General features: G+C 39.8%; 2 protein-coding genes across 21 annotated transcripts in view; one reads left to right on the top strand and one right to left on the bottom strand.

Moving 5' to 3' along the window:
* LOC104656358 (nucleophosmin-like) overlaps positions 1-18077 on the bottom strand; it is a 560652-nt gene that overhangs the window by 164911 nt on the left and 377664 nt on the right. The gene's annotated exons all lie outside the window — the stretch shown is intronic.
* NUMB (NUMB endocytic adaptor protein) overlaps positions 1-18077 on the top strand; it is a 195533-nt gene that overhangs the window by 90350 nt on the left and 87106 nt on the right. For 13 of the 17 annotated variants that reach the window (XM_030931551.1, XM_030931553.1, XM_030931549.1 and 10 more), the window contains one exon: positions 5891-5975. The exons of the other annotated variants lie outside the window; for them this stretch is intronic. The gene's annotated coding sequence lies outside the window, so the exon portion shown is untranslated. The remainder of the gene's footprint in view (positions 1-5890; positions 5976-18077) is intronic. 17 annotated transcript variants of the gene reach the window in all.

Genomic DNA, 18077 nt, shown 5'->3' with positions numbered 1-18077 from the left:
TTCACCCATTTCATTTTATCCCTTCTTTCTGTATTACTGAAAGACAGTAATTCCTAGGAAACATGTGGGCCTGGGTGGGGTGGTGGTAGATGCTTGCAGTGGCTATGGAAAGGTTCATTTTTTATGGGAAATATACTTCCTAAATTGTAAAGCTCTATTCCAACGTCAGTGAGAGAGAGAATCCTGGTTACAATTTTTATGACATCAGTTGAGAATGTCATGCTAATGTTTTATAAACAACAAAATAAGAAAAAATCAATAAAGATAGGGATAAAACTCTAAAAGTATAAACAGAATCAAATGAACCTAACTGTATTTCAGCTCCACTTAAAGATAAGTAAAATGGTATACTCTTAAACTCAAGATGAGCAGAAATATAAACAATAATGAATATATAAACTGATGAATAATGAAATATAATGAAATGAATGTAACATATGTTGAAGATATATAATACAATGAATATAATGAAATGAATATTGAAATATAAATAATAGTGAATCCTAGTTTCTAGGCTTTTCTTTTGTAGTGGTATGAATTAGCAATTTTGAAAGCGTTTTTTGTTAGTTCTAGGACTGAACAAATGAGTAAGTGTATTGAGGATAATGGGAATCAAGTTTTTTCATTGTTGGAGAAAGGAGTTTTATATATGGAAAAGAGAAAAGGCTGGAATAAACCCTGTGATGTTGGATTTGAATGGGAAGTTATGGTTTTTAATATCTATTAATATCTATGTAACATATTATTAATCTATATTTAAATATTTAATATCTATATAAATATAGATAAATACACATATATGTATATTTTCATATAGATATACATATATAGGCACATACATGTGTGCATGCATATACACAGACATACACATTTTTATATATTTATATATATATGTATTTCAGCTTTGTTTGCTAAGAGGGCCTAGAAACAATTACTTTGCCTCTCTTTTTTTTTTTTTTTTTTGAGATGGAGTATTGCTCTGTTGCCCAGGCTGGAGTACAGTGGCATGATCTTGGCTCACTGCACTCTCCACCTCCCAGGTTCAAGTGATTCTCCTGCCTCAGCTTCCCACGTAGTTGAGATTACAGGCTCTTGCCACCATGCCTGGCTAAATTTTGTATTTTTAGTGGAAACATGGTTTTCACCATGTTGGCCAGGCTGGTCTTGAACTCCTGACCTCAAGTGATCCTCCCACCCCTGCCTTCAAAAGTACTGGGATTACAGATGTGAGCCACTGAGCCCAGCCACTTCTCCTCTTTCTTAACCCATTTGTGCTGCTGTAACAGAATACCTGAGACTGGGTAATTTATAAAAAACAGAATTTTATTTTCTCACAGTTCTGGTGGCTGGAAAGTCCAGTATCAAGGTACTGGCAGGTCCAATTGTCTGTTCCGGAGATGAGGAACACAGTGTCTTCACATGGCCAAAAAGTGGAAAAACAAGCTAGCTGAAGCTGCACGAAGCCTTAAATCCCATCCAGGAGGGAGTAGCCCTCCTGGCCTAATCACTCCTTAAGGGCCCCACCTCTTAATAGTGTCACATTGGTAACACCTGAATTTTGGGGGGACCTATTCAAGTCATAAAACCCTGTAACAATGAACACACGTAACTGAGTCCTATATATTTCAATATGGACTGTAGACATACAGTAAGTTTTTTTTCTTTTGAGATGGAATCTCGCTCTTTCTCCAGGCTGGAGTGAAGTGGCACAATCTCGGCTCACTGCAAGCTTCACGTCCCGGATTTAAGCGATTCCTCTGCCTCAGGCTCCTGAGTAGCTGGGGTTACAGGCACGCACCACCATGCCTGGCTAATTTTTTAAAATTTTAGTAGAGACGGGGTTTCACCATGTTGGCCAGGATAATCTCAATTTCCTGACCTTGTGATCCGCCCACCTTGGTCTCCCAAAGTGCTGAGATTACGGGCGTGAGCCACCGAGCCTGGCTGTTATATAGTAACTTTAACATTGGTACTGATTTGCTTAACTATACTGTGGTTATCTAAACAAGCATTCTTGTTCCTAGCAGAACATACAAAAATATTTAGGACTAAAATGGTATATAGTGTTTGCAGCTTACTCTCATATGGTTCAGAAAAAAATGTATGAGATGGACCTGGTGTGAGCTCACTCCTGTAATCCCAGCACTTTGGGAGACCGAGATGGGAGTCTAAGAGTTCAAGACCAGCCTGGGCAACATAGTGAGACCCCCATCTCAAGGAAAAATGAATGAGAAAAAGAATGATACAGCAAATCAGATTAAATATAAATAATTGATGATCTTTGCAAATTTTCTTTAAAATTGAAATTATATAAAGTTAAAAATTTACCTAAAATCTTTTCATATATCTTAGTTGTAATCCAACTTGACTTCATTTATAGAACTCACAGAAATGACAAAAAATTATTTAAAGAAAGTAAAGTAGCAAAGGAAATGCTGATCATGCAGAAAAATTTCAAATTGTTGGCATACAGAGAAGAACCTGATTTTTTTATTTGTTGTTCTGTCATTGCATAGTAACCTCGAACACCTCATGTTCTATATTTATTTGCTTTAAATATTTTTAAAATAGGTAGTTCAAGGATTTCCTAAGCATTTCTTATTTAATAAGTTTTCTTAGGAAGGGGCACTTTGTAAATTAGATGACCTTTGTTCTAGACAGTTGTACCCTTTTATATTGGTGTTAATCCATTAATCTTACTCATGTGGGCAGAGCTCTCGTGGTCTAATTATCTCTTAATGGTCCCACCCCGCACACTACCATTAGATTTCAACATGAGTTTTTGGAAGGGGCAAACATTCAAATCATAGCAAACTGGAAGCACAAGAGTATGGATAAATTTCCTAGACATAATATTGAGTGAAAGAAACAACAACAAAAGGGTAATATTGTATGATTCTTTTTAGTAAAATTCAGTATAGGCAAAACACATCTATGATGTTAGTTTAGTTAATTAAGATAGTGGTATCTTTGGTAGGGGAACAGGAAGTGACTGGAAGCAGGAACATAGAGGAGCTTCTAGGGTGCTACTAATGTTCTGTTTTTGATCTGGATTCTAATTATGTGTGTATCTTTGTGAAAAGTAATTGAGCGCCATACTTTGTATGCTTCTTTCTACCTATATTATATCTTAATAAACTATTTTTAAAGGGATTTTTGTATCATATGTAAATCCGTTACTAAGGACACTTTTTAAAGTGTATTTTTCATAAAATGCATTTGTTAAGTTCCTCTTCTGGACGTGGGAAGAGATGTGGACAAAAAATTAGGCTTCCTTTTATTAATCAGCTCTGTGTAACTCATTTCACATCCCTTTGTGTCTTACTGCCTTAATTCTTAGAGTTAATTTTTGTGTCCAGTTATACTTTTTCACTTTATAAAGTATTAATAAGTGAATGAGTGAACAGTCTTATTTTAAGTCTGTTCTTTTTTTAAATTTTTCAAATTCCTTAGTGTAAAATTCTAAGTACAGTATTTGAAGGTAAGTGGCAATTGAAGATATGGCTATTATTGTCAAATTCCTTTTTGAAAATGTTCTAGGGCCAGGCGTGGTGGCTCACACCTGTAATCCCAACACTTTGGGAGGCTGAGGTGGGTGAATCACAAGGTCAGGAGTTCGAGACCAGCCTGGCCAACATGGTGAAACCCTGTGTCTACTAAAAATACAAAAAATTAGCTGGGCGTGGTGGCGAGCACCTGTAATCCCAGCTACTCAGGAGGTTGAGGCAGGAGAATCACTTGAACCCAGGAGGCGAAGGTTGCAGTGAGCTGAGATGGTGCCACTGCACTCCAGCTCGGGTGACAGTGTGAGATGCCATCTCAAAAAAAAAGAAAAAAGAAAAGAAAATGTTCTATTAGATTTATTTAGTACATTTTTATTACCCACTTTCCATTTTAGTGACACCTGAGAGACAATGTACACCTCCATACTAACAGAAGGAAAACTTTTTAGTTTAAGTTGTTTTTATATTCAGAAGTTAGGGTTGTTGGAATTCCACTTTTCAAATGCTGCAATTTCCATGAAGTCTTTTCTTGTTTCCTCTCTCCTAGTCAGTGATCTCATCCCCCTCTTAAGGCATGTTGCAGTTTGTGCCTCTCTCAAAGCATTTGCAGTATCTTGTCATACAGGCTTTTAATATTCCTTTTCTTGATTATGAGAACCAAGAGCTTAGAGATTATGTCAGTAGTTTTCTGTACTCCTCTTAATACTGAATATTGTGACTGTATTAACACACAGTAGGTTCTCCATCAACAGTTTATCCCAATTGCTGTGTTTCTTTTCAATTTTTTTTTTTTTTTTTTGGAGACGGAGTTTTGCTCTTGTTGCCTAGGCTGGAGTGCAATGGCGCGATCTCGGCTCACTGCAACCTATGCTTTCCGGGTTTAAGTGATTCTCCTGCCTCATTCTCCCGAGTAGCTGGAATTGATTACAGTCACCCGTCACCACACCCGGCTAATTTTTTGTATTTTAGTAGAGACAAGGTTTCGCTATGTTGGCCAGGCTGGTCTTGAACTCCTGACCTCAGGCGATCCACCTGCCTCGGCCTCCCAAAGTGCTGGGATTAACAGGTGTGAGCCACTGTGCCGGCCCAAATTGCCATGTTTCTAACCTTGAATACCATTTCATAGTTTAATTTTGCTTGTGTAATTTTCTTTGTAAATCAAATATTTAATATATAGCTGAATAGATACTCTGTGACCACTTTCCGTTTTTGAAAGCCAAATCCCAGTTCTGTAACTGTCATTCTATAATATTTACCCTCTTGCCAAACACATATTTTCTTTGGGGACAGAAATAAATATGCAAAACAAATTCCAAGCCAAGTTTTGTTTTGTTTGTTTTGTTTTTAAACACTTTGCAGAAACTGCTGTTTGCTACAAGAGAATGAATGGATTTTTTCGTTTAAGTTTACGTGAAGATGGAAATAAATATAGGACTGTGGGATTAAACATGGAGATTCTCTAGAGTGTTTTGAAGAAGTTTCCCTTATATTCCATTGATCTTGGTGTTCATTTTCCCTACGACTTTGCCAATATGTCTGTCTCTTTCTGTTTATTTCTTGTAAATATTCCTTCCTATCAGTGCCATGAGTCCATTTTTTTTTTTTTTTTTTTTTAAACTGGGTCTCACACTGTTGTCCAGGCTGGAGTGCAGTGGCATGATCATAGCTCGCTGCAGCCTTCACCTCCCAGGCTCAAGCTATTCTTCTGTCTCAGCCTCCAGAGTAACTGGGACCACAGGTGCATGTCACCATACCTGGCTGATTTTTAAAGTTTTTTGTAGAGGCGCGTTTTCCCTGTGTTGCTCAGCTTGGTCTTGAACTCCTGGGCTCAAGTGATTCTCCTGTGGAGGCCCCCTGAAGTGCTGGGATTACAGGCATCAGCCACTGTGCCTGGCCCAAACTGATCCTTCTTGACACAGCTCTTCCTGTTTTGGGCCCCTTGAATACTAATTACTGGTCTTACTAGGAATATGTGTAGAATGGGATTTGTGGGAGTTGCTCTCAATAAATAACAATATTGTATTTGTCTCTCTCTTTTTTTCTCTCTCTCTCTCTATATATATACACACACACACACACACAATATTTTATTTCAAAGATCGAGTAATTTACCTGTAAATATTTGAGTTTTATATAGGGGAATTATTTGTCATGTATTAGAGAAAATTGTGGTTCTACATTAGTGTGTGGATCTTACAGTTGGAGTAACTTGGAGTGATCATCTTCTGTATATCATTATAATAAAGTCTTGTTTTATCGGGAAAATGGGACATCCTCTTTATTTTGTGTATAGGTATTTTGTTTGGAGTTACTATGTCAGTGCAATGCAGCAATAATTATGTTACTAACAACAATTTTGTGAGATGTTTATTATTCTCATTTTACAGATGAGGAAACTGAGGCTTGGTGAAGTTACGAAAGTTGTCCAAAATCACACAACTTGTAAAGGGCACAGCCAAGATTCAGAGCCAGGTCTGTCCAACTTCAAAACTCTTAATCATAACCATGAATCTGAAATAGCTGTGAAGTATCAACCTGTGATAAGCTGTGTTAGTATTAATATTGCTTAACTGTTGTTTAACAATTACTGATAATATTTTTAATACTGAGTGTTTTTGTCCTTTATAATAATTTCACATATCTTTTCAATATTGTGAAAAGCAGTATAAATGGTATTTAAGGGTCTAGTCTCTGGAGACAGACTACTTGGGTATGAATCCTTTAGCCACTTCATTTACTTGTTGGGTGACATTGGAAAAGTTGCTTAACTTTTCCATACTTCAGTTTTCCATCTGTAAAATTGTGATGGTAATATTATCCACCTGATAGGGTTATTGTAAAGATTGAATGATTTAATACATACAGAGCATTTACAACAATGCCTGGCACACAGTAAGCATTCAGTGAATGTCAGTGATTAGTATTATCATCTCCTAGCAACCAGTAAAGAAAATTATCATAAAGAAAATTATCATAATATCTAATTCTGTATTAGGAAATTTGGATAAAGCAATGTTTAGGCAGCAATGTAGGACATGGCAAAACTTACATAAAACAAAATTAAACTCGAATGAGTTAGATCTAAAGAATATTATTCATTTGATCAAATTCAGGTCTATCTATTATAAAGCAACTTGGGCAACTGCTTATAGATCTCACATGTACAAGAGCCTTACATATATAAGGGCCATACATAGGTCCACTAGAAGTACCCATTGAGCCTAACATGGTCATTGCATTATGAATGTGTTTTGTCTGCCTTCCCCTTCAGAATGCAATTTGTATTTAGAATAAATGTCCACATTTTCAGGTAGTTTATGAGGAGATGGTGTTTTGGCAGCCTTGACAGAAAATTACCAAGAACCAAAACCTCATGTATTACTTAAAATGTTGGCAACATTTTATCACTTGCAGGAGTGCTTATTAGAACTTGCATTATGGTGAATGTGCACACTGAATGACCTTTGAACCAGTGGGACCACTAGTTCAACTAGAACTCAGCCATGAACTGATTATGTATTCTTTTCTCATACTTGTTTATTCTAGCTGTCAGAATCCTAAAGTGCTGTATTAACTATTACTACAATTTCATTAAAGTAAGATACCTATGATTATTTACTACTAATAAGTTTATATCTGTTGCATAAACATCCATGAATGGGAGATAATTTGAGCAAAATTATACAAAAATTCAAAAGCTATTTAAAGATTGGGACCTGCCTTGTATGAACTCCAGAGCTCTGTAGCTTTTTTTTTTTTTTAATTTTTAATTTTTTTCTTATAGAGACAGAGTCTTGCTATGTTGCCCAGGCTGGTCTGAAACTCTTGGGCTTGAGCAATCCTTTCACCTCCGCCTCCCAAAGTGCTGGTATTACCACCATGCCCAGCCTATAGCTTTTATTCTGCACATACATTTAATTTATTTCCTTCTTTTACAGTATTGAGACTTACTATCCTTGATCATAGAGTATGTTTTTGGTTATTTAGATATTTAAAATATTTTTCAGCAAATTCTTTTTCTCTTTTTTCCATAAAGAAAAATAAGATGGCCAGGCACGATGGCTCACACCTGTAAGCCCAGCACTTTGGGAGGCCGAGATGGGCAGATCACTTGAGGCCAGGAGTTCAAGACCAGCCTAGCCAACATGGCAAAACCCCGTCCTACTAAAAAATACAAAAATTAGCCAGGTAGGGCCGGGCGCGGTGGCTCAAGCCTGTAATCCCAGCACTTTGGGAGGCTGAGACGGGCGGATCACGAAGTCAGGAGATCGAGACCATCCTGGCTAACACAGTGAAACCCCGTCTCTACTAAAAAATACAAAAAAACTAGCCGGGCGAGGTGGCGGGGGCGCCTGTAGTCCCAGCTACTCGGGAGGCTGAGGCAGGAGAATGGCGTGAACCCGGGGGGCGGAGCTTACAGTGAGCTGAGATCTGGCCACTGCACTCCAGCCTGGGCGACAGAGCGAGACTCCGTCTCAAAAAAAAAAAAAAAAAAAAAATTAGCCAGGTGTAGTGGCACATGCCTGTAATCCCAGCTACTTAGCAGGCTGAGGTATGAGAATTGCTTGAACCTGGGAGGTGGAGGTTGCAGTGACCTGAGATCACACCACTGCACTCCAGCCTGGGTGACACAGCGAGACGGTCTTAAAGAAAAAAAAAAGAGACCTTATTTCTTGTTACTATTGTAAATGGTATATTTTCCCTCTTTGTTTTCTTTGCATTTTCTGTTTTGTTTCTTTCCTGTGCTTTATTTTTTTCTCTTGCCTTAACTATGCTATTTAGGACTTTCAGTACAGTATTCAATGCAAGTGTTAGTAGTAGGCATTCCTTCGCTTGAGCCCAGGAGTTTGAGATCAGCCTGGGCAACATAGCAAGACCCCATCTCTAAAATAAATAAATAAAAACTAGGCAGGTGTGGAAGTACAGCATACCTGTAGTCCCAGCTACTCAGGAGACTGAAGTGGAAGGATTGGTTAAGCCCAGGAGGTTGAGACTGCAGTGAGCCATGATTGTGCCACTGCACTGTAGCCTGGACAACAGAGCAAGACCCTGTCTTAAAAAAAAATGGGCATTCTTATGTTGCACTTAATTATTTAAAGGAAGTACTTATTTTGTTTCACTATTATGGCTAAGGTTTGCTATATATATGTATGTGTATTTATTTTTATTTTTAATTTTTATTTATTTAAGACAGGGTCTCGCTCTGTCACCCAGGCTGGAGTACAGTGGTGCATTCTCAGCTCACTACAACCTCAGCTTCCCAGGCTCAAGTGATCTTCCCACCTCAACCTCCTGAGTAGCTGGGACTACAGGCGGGCATCACCATGCCTGGCTAATTTTTGTACTTTTAGTAGAGATGGGGTTTCACCATGTTGACCAGGCTAGTCTCGAACTCCTGACCTCAAATTATCTGCCTTAGGTTATCCGCCCACCTTAGCACGGTGGCATAGGCTTGAGCCACCATGCCCGGCCTGCTATATATTTTTGGTAGAAACTTTTTCTAGGTTAAAGGCATTTCTCTTCCTAGTAGCCCAAGATATTTTTTGTGTGAAGAATGAGTATTGAATTTTATCAAATATGTTTTCTGCATTTACAAGATGATCACATAGTTTTCCTCCTTTATTCTGTTAATGTGGTGAATGACATTTATAATGTTGAATTGCTGAAATAAACCAAACGCTGTCATGATGAACTTTTTAGGAAAAAATATACAGTTGGATTTAGTTTATTAATTTGTTTTGTTTTTAAAAGATGGGATCTTGTTCTGTCACCCAGTCTGGTGCAGTGGTATGATCATAGCTCACTATAGCCTTAAACTCCTGGACTCAAGTGTTCATCGCACATCAGCCTTCTGAGTAGCTGGTACTACAGGGGTGCACCATCATGGCTGGCTACTTTTAAAATTTTTTGTAGAGATGAGGCCTTGCTATGTTGCCCAGGCTGGACTTGAACTCCTGGGCTTAAGCAATCCTCCCACCTCGGCTTCCCAAAGTGTTGGGATTACAAGCATGAGCCACTGCACCTGGGCTGTTTGAGATTTTTGCATCTGTGTTCATTCACAGGTGAAATTGGCCCATAATTTTAATTTCTTGTCCTTATTTGGTTTTGGTATCCAGATTATGCCAGCCTCAAATCATGAGTTAGAAACTATTTTTTCCCCCTGAAAAGATTTATTTAAGACTAGAATGGGCCGGGCATGGTGGCTCAAGCCTGTAATCCCAGCACTTTGGGAGGCCGAGACGGGCGGATCACAAGGTCAGGAGATCAAGACCATCCTGGCTAACCCGGTGAAACCCCATCTCTACTAAAAAATACAAAAAACTAGCTGGGCGAGGTGGCGGGCACCTGTAGTCCCAGCTACTCGGGAGGCTGAGGCAGAAGAATGGCGTGAACCCGAAAGACGGAGCTTGCAGTGAGCTGACATCCGGCCACTGCACTCCAGTTTGGGCGACAGAGCGAGACTCCGTCTCAAAAAAAAAAAAAAAGACTAGAATGATCTTTTTATGAAAGTTTTGTTGAACTTCTGTTCAACTGTCTGGGCATGGTATTTTTGGGGGTGATGGGTTTAATATTTTGCTGGGGAGGTATGCAGTATTCTGAATGGTTTCATTTAGGATTGTGTTTCTAGTTAAGTCAGTTTTTAGAGAGTGTCTTTTTGTAGGAATTGATCCATTTTGTCTGAGCTCTTCTTTTTTCCTTTTTCTTTTTGAGACAAGGTCTCTGTTGTCCAGGCTGGAGTGCAGTGGTGTGATCTAGGCTCACTGCAACCTCCACCGCCCAGGCTCAAGTGATTCTCCTGTATTGGCCTCCTGAGTAGCTGGGACTACAGGCACACGCCAACGTGCCTAACTAATTTTTTATATTTTTCGTAGAGATGGGGTTTTGCCCTGTTGGCGAGGCTGGTCTCAAACTCCTGACCTCAGGTGATCCACCGGCCTCAGACTCCCAAAGTGTTGGGATTACAGGTGTGAGCCACTGCGCCCAGCTTTATTTATTTTAAATTTTTCTTTTTTTAATAGAGACAGGGTCTCACTATGTTGCCCAGGCTGGTCTCAAACTCCTAGACTCAAACGATCCTCCTGCCTCAGCCTCCCAAAGTACTGGGATTACAGGCATGAGCCACTGCACCCAGCCCATGATCACTCTTTCAAGTGGCCTTTTCTCCACTTTTTGATAACAAATTTTAGTGAGTAACCAATATTCTATATCATTGAGGCTTGTCGAGGTTCTTGGAAGGCTGATTTTCTATTAATAATAGAGTGATAGGCCAGGTGCAGTAGCTCACACCTGTAATCCCAGCCCTTTGGGAGGCCAAGGCATGTGGGTCACTTGACCCCAGGAGTTCAAAACCAGCCTGGGTAACGTGTGGCAAAACCCCGTCTCTACAAAAAATAGCTGGGCATGGTGGTGTGCACCTGTAGTCCTAGCTACTTGGGAGGCTGAAGTAGGAGGATCACCTAGTCTGGGAGGTCACAACTGAAGTGAGCCATGATCACACCACTGTACTCCAGCCTAGGTGACAAGAGTGAGACGCAGTCTCAAAGAAACAAAATTAGATGCTAATTTTCTTTTTCTTTCACCTTCTGTTTCTCCTCCTCCCCTTTTTCCTCGTTCTCTTTTCCCTCTTTCTCTCACACTTTAACATCTCTGGAACTGGGAATCGTCTCCCATTGGGATACTTCTTATTATTGTGATATTTCACAATAAATGAACAATTCTTAACAAACAATTTTAGCAGTTTTTTTTTTTTTTTTTTGAGACAAGGTCTCTGTCACCTAGGCTGGAGTACAGTGGTAAGATAATGGTTCATTGTAGCCTCTTCCTCCTTGGCTAAAGTGATCCTCCCACCCCAGCCCCCCAAGTAGCTGGGACCACAGGCATACAGCACCACACCTGGCTAATTTTTGTATTTTTTGTAAAGATGGGATTTTGCCATGTTGTCCAGGCTGGTCTCGAATTCCTGGGCTCAAGCAATCCACCCACCTCAGCTTCCCAGAGCGTGGGGATTATAGGTGTGAGCCAGCACACCTGGCATCCATGTTTTCTTTTTCAGTGGAACATAAAATAGTGGTGCATCTTATAATCAGTAGTATCTTAGTTTTGAGGAAACACATATTTTTACGTACATAGCATGACTTTTCATTCTACCCCATGCCCTATTTGAAATGCCTCTTTTCTATTTCTTTCATTGTGTTCTTATATCATTCAAGACCTTGAGGTCTTGATGAAAGTTATTTTAAAATAAAAAATTTTTCATCCTGGTTCTTCTAGTACCTAGCACAATACTTTGTTGGATACAGAATATTATTTAATTAACAATTGAGAGGAGCTAAATGATAAGAACTTATGAACACAAAGAAGGAAACAACAGTCACAGGGATCTACTTGAGTGGGGAGGGTGGGAGGAGGGAGAGGAGCAGAAAAGATAACTATTGGCTACTGGGCTTAATACCTGGGTGTTGAAATAATATGTGCAACAAACCCCCATGACACATGTTTACCTGTGTAACAAACCTTCACATGTACCCCCAAACTGGAAAAAAAAAAGAAAGAAATTCTGAAACATCAAAAAAATTAAAGGAAGAATCTATGTATAATCATAGCACGGGCTTTGACATATTTATATTAGTGAACAATTATTTAGCTTTTTGGTCAAAGGAGAATACTTAATATTTATATTAGTTAAGATTATTTTGAAAAAAAAAAAGATTATTTTGGATGCAAAGAACAGAAGCCAATGCTTTCTACCTTTAGCAAGTTAGATAACTTATTGAATGGATGCTGAAGCATCTGATGATCAAGGAAGAGCTGAAGCAATGAAACAAAGTAATTAGAAACTATAGGCCAGGTGCAGTGGTTCACACCTATAATCCCAGCACTTTTGGAAGCTGAGGTGGGCGGGTTGCTTGAGCTCAGGAGTTTAAAACCAGCCTCGGTAACATGGCAAAACCCATCTCTACAAAAAACACAACAATTAGCTGGGTGTGGTGACATGCGCCTGTAGTTCCAGCTACTCGGGAGGCTGAGATGGGAGGATTGCTTGAGCCCAGGAGGTTGAGGCTGCAGTGAGTGAGATTGTACTGCTATACTCCAGCCTGGGTGACAGAGTGAGACCCTGTGTCCAAATAAAATAAAATAAAAGATAAGATAGACCCTGTCTCCAAATAAAATAAGATAAAATAAATTGTGAAGGAAATGAAAAGAGTAGTATAATAAGGAATCATAGAGGATGGTATTTAGAAAGTAGAAAAAGACGTCAACTTTTAGGTTGAGAGTTAAGAATGAGTGGGAGACAAATGTATTGGTGAAGAGTCTGGGAGAAGAGTATTTCAGGGAGAAGGAAACAACAGGCCTAGAGTGAGAATGAGCTTGCAGTTAACTGAAAGGATCATCAAGAGTTAGTTGGGAAGAATGCCACCTCAACGCAAGAGAGACATGCAGGGGCCATACTTTTTTTTGTTTTGAGATGGAGTCTCGCTTTGTCGCCCAGGCTGGAGTACAATGGTGCGATCTCGGCTCACTGCAACCTCCGCCTCCCAGGTTCAAGTGATTCTCCTGCCTCAGCCTCCCGAGTAGCTGGGATTACAGGTGCCTGCCCCAACACTTGGCTAATTTTTTTGTATTTTTAGTAGAGACAGGGTTTCACCCTGTTGGCCAGGCAGGTCTTGAACTCCTGACCCAGGTGATCTGCCTGCCTCGGCCTCCCAAATTGTTGGGATTACAGGCGTGAGCCACTGGACCCAGCCGGGGCCATACCTTTATATATGCTAACATGTACTGTGTATTTGTGATGTTCTCATACTATTGTAAGCACCACTTCTTGAGCAGTGTGAATTATTATGCTGAATAATTCTCACTGAATAGTGAGAGTTTGGATTTTATTTCAAGATACATTGGAAAGCCATGGAACTATTAAGCAATGCCATGATCCATTTTACATTTTTAAAGATTACGGTGGCTAATTTGTACATAGTTGATGAGAGAGGGACGACAGAGGACGTAGAAATAAATACTAGTGGCTTATACTAGTCCAGGTAAGAGGCAAAGTTATCTTGGACTGTGGGTGGTGGAGATTAAATGCAGTGGACAGTTTTGAGATGTATTTTAGAAGTCTTTTGTTGATGGCTTGGATAAGGGGAGAGTCGGGGGTGAGGGAAAAAGAGAGGAGCACGACAAGAGAGGACTAAAGAATTGAAGAGACGTGTAGATATTTTGCCAAGTTATTTGTCAGTAAAGGGAAGCAGAGCTGTTTTTAACAGCTTATTTCTTATTTCTGTAATTTTTTCAGTGGCATTTTTTCTGTCTCTTACCCCATTCCCTCTATCACCTCCCCATTCTTGGAATCAAATATATTTTTATTCTAGTCTCTCTCTCCAGATTGCAGCACCTTTTTCTCATCCCACACTTGACAGATGCAGGAGGAAAGCTAGTGTAAAAAGTAGGCCAGCATCCTCAGCAGTTCTGCCCTTTTTCATCAAGATGTTCCTTGCTAAATCAATCCTTGCTATATCAAAGCAAAATTATTTTGTTTTGTAAGTAAAGGTTTAATTCTTAATATTATTCTAATGAAGTCTGTGTATATGTGTATTGTGGAGTTTGGGGTGATGGCTATATGTATTTTTATCTCTAAAGTCTTAACGTGCTTTATTGTTATTATTATTACTATTTTGAGGCAGGTTCTCACTCTGCCGCCCAGGCTGGAGTGCAGTGGCACAATCTCGGCTCTCTGCCTCCTGGGTTCAAATGATTCTCATGCTTCAAGTTCCTGAGTAGCTGGAATTATAGGCTAGTGATAATTATTCATTAAGAAGTATTAAGCAAGATATCATAATTATGTGTTTTTGTTTTTCCAAATTCATTTTTAAAAAAAGAAAGTGACAAGATACTTAGACCCTAAACTGGCTGACACTTTCAGTCTTTTCTCTTATTGGGCAACAGAATGGTACAACAATAAATAGCTGCCCAAAGAGCAAATAAACTTGTACTAGATCTATTTAGACAGACGTTGGATGTCCTCTTTTAATGGAAGTTGTCAGTGGTTCCTTTGTCAATGGGAGGTTGGACTATTACACCTTCAGTCTCTTCCAACATTGATGATTCTCTGGTCTTGTATGCTGAGACTTTTCCTATGTAGTGACATAGCCTGTACTGTGATGGGGGTCTGTTTTATCTTTCAATTCTTCAAATTTATAGTATGCTATATATAACAGGCAGTGTGTTACAATGCAAGGGTATGTTTAAACAAATAAGATACAGTCAACCATTAAGGAAATAGGAACTTACTATAAGGTTGATGCATACAATAATAGAAGTAAGAAGAAGGTGTTAATCCGAATTATATGAAGTGGAAGGACCTAACCAAGCCAGATAGGGGCTTGTCAAAAAGAAAAAAAGAGTCTAGCTTCCCTGAAGAGGTTAACTCTTGAACTGACTCTTTAAAGATGAGTAGACTTTGACCAGACATGCACAGGTTATGGTATTTCTTTCTAGGCAGAGGGAGGAACATAGACAGAGGCTCTGAAAGAGGGCATGCTTTGTTTGGAGAACAGTAAGTAGTTTAGGGTAGCTGGAGGTTAGTCTGTGAATGGGGACTGGTGAGAGAAGCCAGATGAAGAAGGACTGTGTTTGCCATGCATTTGGACTTTGTCTTGAAGGTGGTGTGAAGCAACTGAAGGGTTTTAAAAAGAGGGGATACATGGTCAGATTTGTGTTTTAGAACATGTTAGGATGGAGCTCTGTTAGAGGCACAGAGACTAAAATACTCTAGTATCACTTATACTTGAGTATTTTGGTCTCTTTGCCTCTAACAGAGCTCCATCCCAATATGTCTCTAAATTATTTAAAGCAATAATTTAAGGAAAAATGTCTCAGGATAGTAGGACTGAAATAGTTGGGGAGAGGGATGAATTCAAGAGCTACTAAGGAGGTAAAATCAGGCCAGAGAAAGGCTGAGTGCAGGATGATTTTCAGGTGTCTGGCTTGGCCAAGTAGGTAGCTGACTAGTTGTCTTTGCTAAGACAAAGAAATTAAGAACAAAGGACTCATACAGGGTTTTTTGTTTGTTTTTTTGTGTGTGTATGGGTTGTTTGTTTGTTTGGCTTTAGGATCATTTGGAGAGTACCAACTTGAGTAAGGAGAGAGGTTTTTCATTTTCTTGTATTTGTGTATGTTTTTGTTTTTTATGTTTATTTATTTATTTATTTACTTAACTTCTTTTTGAGACATAGTCTCGCTCTGTTGCCTAGGCTGGAGTGCAGTGACACAATCTTGGCCTATTGCAACCTCTGCCTCCCGAATTCAAGCGATTCTTCTGCCTCAGCCTCCTGAGTAGCTGGGATTACAGGTGCGTGCCTCCACGCCCAACTAATTTTTGTATTTTTTGTAGAGATGGGGTTTTACCATGTTGGCCAGGCTGGTCTCAAATTCAAATTCCTGACCTCGTGATCCACCTGTCTCAGCCTCCCAAAGTGCTGGGATTACAAGCATGAGCCACTGTGCCCAGCCCATGTATGTTTTTAAAATGTGATTTAAAAGAGTATAGCAAGAAAGTATTTCTTTCTTTTTTTTTTTTTTGGACAGAGTTTCTCTCTTTCGCCTAGGCTGGAGTGAAGTGGCGCGATCTCGGCTCACTGCAACCTCTGCCCCCCAGGTTCAAGTGATTCTCCTGCCTCAGCCTGGAGTAGCTGGGAGTACAGGCGCATGCCACCACGCCTGGCTACTTTTTGTATTTTTAATAGAAATGGGGTTTCACCATGTTGGCCAGGCTGGTCCCGAACTCTTGACCTCAGGTGATCCACCTGCCTTGGCCTCCCAAAGTGCTGGGATTATAGGCATGAGCCACCGTGCCTGGCAACAGGATGTATTTTCAAGGAAGGTTATGGAATTCTTTTTGGAAGTCTTGTACATTAAGGTAGACCTTCATTTAGGTAGTTTAGGAATAAGTGATCTGCTTAAATTCATTTTTAGAAAATTTTAGAGGTTTTTACATTGCCAGTCCTCTGTCAGAATTTTTACCTTTGAAGATATGTGGTAAGGTTGGCTTGTTTGTGCAAACTAGCTAGTTTGGTGATAGTTCTGCTGTGGCATTATGGATTTTAAAATACAAAATGACTTTCTTCAGAATGAAACTTCGATTTCCAAGTCTTTCATTGGTGACTTGTGGGAATTGATGTTCAATCCATTGCTATTTAACACTCCTGACAGAAAAGACAGCTTTTTATAGCTTTGTCACATCATTTTCTTGAGTTAAGATCACTTTTAGGCTAGTTGAAGTGCTTACATCCTTCATGGAAAGAGTGAGACATGCTTCTTATGCTTCTTAACAGAAAATTGGAGGTATTAGTTTAAGATTTTGAGATTTTACTCTGCAAGGGGGTACTTACTATGTTTGTTGTTTTTTGAATGTTCTATAATTTCTTCTCAGTTAGGTCTCCTTTCTCTGTAGTTTTGTGATTTCTACTGTACCTTTGACAGCATTCAAGAGGTAACTCTTCCAGTAACACAATAAAGAACTGACTATAACACTTTTTTTCTTTTCTTTTCTTTTTTTTTTTTTGAGACGGAGTCTTGCTGTGTCACCCAGGCTGGAGTGCAGTGGCGCGATCTTGGTTCCCCGCAACCTCCGCCTTCCAGGTTCAAGCAATTCTCCCGTCAGCCTCCCAAGTAGCTGGGATTACAGACGTGCACCAGCACGCCTGACTACTTTTTGTAATTTTAGTAGAGATGGGGTTTCGCCATGTTAACCAGGCTGGTCTCCAACTCCTGACCTCAAGTGATCCACCTGCCTCGGCCTCCCAAAGTGCTGGGATTACAGGGGCGAGCCACCACACCTGGCCAACACCTTTTAGTTACAAAGTTGATAATGAAACTTGTACCTTTGTCTTTTTTTTTTTTTTTTAATGTTACTATGATGATTATCGATACGGAAAGGCATTCTGATGTCATACTGCTTGCAAGAAATTCTTCTGGCCGCGTGTGGTGTCTCACGCCTGTAATTCCAGCACTTAGACAGACCAAGGCGGGAGGATTGCTTTCACTCAGAAGTTTCAGACCAGCCTGAGCAACATAGCGAGACCTCATCTCTACTTTAAAAAAAAAAAAAAAAGGCCGGGTGTGGTGGCACATGTCTCTGTAGTCCCAGCTACTTGGGAGACTGAGGTGGGAAGATTGCTTGAGCCAGGGAGATAAATGTTGCAATGAGTTGTGATCATGCCACTACACTCTAGCCTTAATGACGGAGTGAGACTGTCTGAAAAAAAAAATGTTTTTTCTCTAGATTTAGTCCTAGTAGCACATTTTTTTTTCTTTAAGTGTGCTTATTTATTTATTTACTTATTTTTGAGACATAGTCTCACCCTGTCACCCAGGCTGCGTGATCTCGGCTCACTGCAACCTCCACCTCCTGAGTTCAAGTGATTCTCCTGCCTCAGCCTCCTGAGTACCTGGGATTACAGGTGTGCGCCACCACACCTGGCTAAGTTTTGTAGTTTTAGTAGAGACGGGGTTTTGCCGTGTTGGCCAGGCTGGTCTTGAACTCCTGACCTCAAGTGATCTGCCCACCTCAGCCTCCCAAAG

This window comes from Rhinopithecus roxellana, chromosome 5, assembly GCF_007565055.1.
Source record: "Rhinopithecus roxellana isolate Shanxi Qingling chromosome 5, ASM756505v1, whole genome shotgun sequence".
Taxonomy (NCBI): Eukaryota; Metazoa; Chordata; class Mammalia; order Primates; family Cercopithecidae; genus Rhinopithecus; species Rhinopithecus roxellana.
This window is presented reverse-complemented; position numbering and strand designations above follow the sequence as displayed.